Source organism: Chenopodium album, chromosome 3, assembly GCF_948465745.1.
Source record: "Chenopodium album chromosome 3, dcCheAlbu1.1, whole genome shotgun sequence".
NCBI lineage: Eukaryota > Viridiplantae > Streptophyta > Magnoliopsida > Caryophyllales > Amaranthaceae > Chenopodium > Chenopodium album.
The window spans coordinates 56,163,243-56,167,331 of record NC_137836.1 but is presented as its reverse complement, the minus strand read 5'-3'; the positions used below and the strand labels follow the sequence as shown (position 1 = coordinate 56,167,331).

At 39.2% G+C, this 4,089-nt stretch overlaps 1 non-coding gene across 1 annotated transcript; it reads left to right on the top strand.

Annotated features, from left to right (window-relative positions):
* The first annotated feature begins 2,103 nt into the window (after positions 1-2,103).
* Positions 2,104-2,210, top strand: LOC145625933 (small nucleolar RNA R71). Its single transcript, XR_014110825.1, has one exon. It is a non-coding gene; the product is annotated as a small nucleolar RNA R71 (small nucleolar RNA).
* Positions 2,211-4,089: the final 1,879 nt, after the last annotated feature.

The window sequence follows — 4,089 nt, the reverse complement described above, 5'->3', positions numbered from 1 at the left end:
CGGTTTCTCACCCGGTCTAGCGGTGTTTAGGCTGCGACGCGGCTTCTTGACATACCCTGTGGGACGCCAATTCACTTTGTCTGGTGGATACTCCTTGACTTGTGTAAGGGGTTCTTCAATGCTACGCACAAAAGATCCTTCTTTGATCGAGGGTTGCTTCAAATTGTCATTGCATTTAACACTTGCAACTCGATCTGGCGGAACACTTACCGTAGGCTCAAATTTCACAACTTGCTTGATTGATTCCAGCTTTTCGTCCTCAAAACCAAGACCAACAGTGTAGAGGGCTCTTTCTATTGCATCAACTTCCTTCTGCCATTTGTCTATCTCATCTGAAAGGGATGCAACACGAGATACCGCCTCCAAGGGATCTTTTTCAAGAGCTTGGGGCTTGTTAGAGTAATTCTCAACCACATTGACACTAAACATTTCTCCTCAGTCATGGAGCTTTTAGGGGTATTATTAAGATTAAAAATAACATTATCATCCCCTACTGATAGTGTTAACTTACCACTTCTCACATGTATGATTGCTCCTGCAGTGTTAAGGAATGGTCTACCCAAAATAATTGGTGTTTGCATATCCTCAGCCATATCAAGAACAACAAAATCCAAAGGTATATAAAATTTACCTACTCTAATGGGAACATCCTCTAAAACACCTAAGGGGTATTTGAAAGAACGGTCGGCCATTTGTAGAGTAATATTAGTAGATTTTAACTTACTCATATTCAGTTTGGAACACACAAATAATGGCATAACACTAACGCTAGCACCCAAATCACACAAAGCATTATCAATCATTAGATTGCCAATATGACAAGGGATAGAAAAACTACCTGGATCTTTTAATTTAGGTGGAGACTTATTTTGAAGTACGGCACTACACTCTGTAGTGAAAGCTACTGTCTCTACCTCACTAATAGACCTTTTTCTTATCAATATTTCTTTCATAAATTTTGCATACGAAGGAATTTTTGTGATTAATTCAGTGAAAGGAACTGTTACCTTCAAATCTTTCACCATCTCCAGGAACTTACCAAACTGCTTATCCAAGTTTGTCTTCAATTGACAATTGGGGAATGGAAGTTTGATAATTGGCTTTGGAGCATTATTTCTCTTGTCTGGAGTAGCCACCTTCTCTGGAGTCGTGCCCTGCAACGTAGAATTAGATATGTTAGTATTATCCTTTAGCCCTGCAGGGCTATTAGCTACATCGTCAGGTTTAATTGAATCAAGATTAGCATTATTTAATAAAACAGGTTCATCAATTCTGGGCATAGGGGGCCCTTCATAGTTTGAACCACTCCTTAGAGTAATTGCGTAGGCTTGATCTGTAGGCCTGGTCGGCTGTGCCGGCAGAGCTCCCTGTTGGCGGGCTTGTAGAGTAGCAGAAAGTTGCGCAATTTGATTATCTACAATTTTATTATGTGCTAGAATTTGATCAATTTGCGCATCTCTACTCTCCATGTGCTTCTGCATATTAACCAACATCGCTCTAATTTCCACCAAGGAAGGGTCGGAAGATGAGGAGGTTTGTTGTGGTTGGTTCTTCTGGCCAGCATTGGGATGGTAATATTTTTGATGATGTTGCTGTGGCGCCTGTGGTTCTTGTGGTGGTGGATTTTGAACGTTGGTACTCCGGTAGGAAAGGTACAGATGATTCCGATACCTAGGATTGTAGGTGTTGGAGTATGGGTTATTCTGCCCATAAGCTTGAAAGGCATTAACTTGCTCCACGGAACTCCTGCAATCTTGTTCCCAATGACCTATAATACCACAATTTTCACATAAAGCCTCATTAGAATTATTGTTAATTGCAGAAACATTAGCTACATTAGCAGTACTAAGATTATCTAATTTTTGGCAGATAGAGGTCAATGGAGCTTACAAAAAGGATACAGAGTCGACACTATGCTTCCCCTTGTTAGCAAAGCCTCTAGGATTCCCATATTGGGAATTGTGTATCGCAATATCTTTAATAACCTGACCTGCATTATCAACATTTAGATTCATAAATCTGCCACTAGCTGCAGAATCTAAAGTTATTCTAGAAGAATTTCCAATGCCATTATAAAAGGCTTGGATTAACTGCCATTGTGCTAAATTATGGTGGGGGCATTCTCGTTGTAGGTCCTTAAACCTCTCCCAAGCTTCATATAAAGATTCATCGGCTTCTTGGGCAAAGTTCTGAATCGCACTCCGTAGTACGGCTATTCTCTCTGCAGGATAATACTTGTTATAAAAATTCAAAACAAGAGTTTCCCAGTCAGTTATGCCAAGTGCAGTTTTATTTAATCCATTAAACCACAATTTAGCTTTTCCATTTAAAGAGAAGGGAAAGAGAATCTCCCTGATTTGGTCTTGAGTGACTCCGGCTTGCCTGATGGTATTGCAATATTGACAATAGTCGGCAATGTGAAGATTTGGGTCTTCACCCTTAGCTCCACTAAATTGCTTCCTCTCTATCATCGTTATAAATTGAGGTTTAATTTCAAATTGTACCCCATCAAGAGCCGGATTAGGGGTGAGATGTGGAAAATCTGTAAGCTTGGGTTGTGACTAATCACTAAGCTTCTTTGGAACCGCCATCTCTGATTCTGCGTCTGATGATACCTCTGATCGCTAGAACCAGTTGGAGGATCGCGGTGATTATTATTATTATCACCAGAATCCGCCAAGATTTGCTTTTAGAGATTTTCCTGTCTATGGAAGGAACGTTCGATCTTAGGATCGAATGGGATGTACCCTAATCTGGAGCACCTGGGCATAAACAAAAAAAACTAAAAGCAAATATGAGATTTGTCTCAAAGAACTAACGTTCTCTGAGAAAAAAAAAAAAGAAATAACCTAGACTACAAAAATAATTAGAAATAAAAATAAAACCGTTTCCTCGGCAACGGCGCCAAATTTTTGACAGGGTAAAGTCATATCACCTAATCAAAAGTATTACCTAAGTCCTCTAACTAAAGTAGATGGGGAAGTGGGGTCGAATCCACAGGGAAACTAGTCTTTCTATTCCTAATTAATCAATTATAATCTAAATTATTCAAGTAACCAATTTGTTGTTGTTAAAGGAATTATACTACGAAGAATAAGTTTAGGGAGAAAAACAATAATAAGAAGGCCTAGGGTCACAGGTTCACCAATAATCAATAATCCGGGATAAAACATAATAATTAATAATTAACATTGCACAAATAACATGATTAACAGGCTCTCGCAATTTATTAATCAACATAGATCTAACAGGCTCTCGCAAATTACTAGATCTAAGTTCCTATTAAAAATAGCCTTTAATATTAAATTAACATCTGCTCGATTCATCAATTCAATATTGCTAAACATTCACAATCAAATTACATCTGCGCGATTCATAATCTAATTGCAAAGAATTAAAACAATTCAATAAGAAATTATCATGCAATACCAATAATCAATAATAACAAATTATCCCTTCATATTAATTATGGATCCCCATAAACCCTAGAATTAAACTACTCAGACATAATCATAACTAAACTAATCAAATAAATAAAACAAAACATAATCAAAGAAGTAAATGAAATAGCTGAAATTAAAAGAGAAGAAATTGTTAGCGAAAGAAATATGGATTAATGAAAGTAATTAAGAACAAAGGTTTAAGAGAGAGAATCTAAGAAAACAATTAATAGAGTAAAGAAAGAGTAAAGAGAGAGAGAGAGAGAGAGAGAGATCTCCTAAAATCGTATTACGGAGGAGTATTTATACTCCGTACAAATCCTAAACTAAAACAAACTAAAACGACGCTAATCGTCTCCTAATATTTACACGCGCCCGATCGCGCGAGGCACCGCTCGATCGGGCGCCTCTTTTTGCTCGTCAGTACCAATCTCGCGCCCGGCCAGGTGCGTCACCGGGCGCTGACCTTAGCTTCCCCCGCCCGGCCGGGCGCGCCTCCGGGCGCCAGCCTCTTTGGCCGGGCGGCTCTCTTGGGCCACTATTTGATCAACGATTGGGCTCCAATTCTTCGGGTCAACCTGGGATTTCTCTTCCGGTCTTTAATACTCAGTCCAAATGCCCCGGTATCACCTACACCGAGCCCTTAATC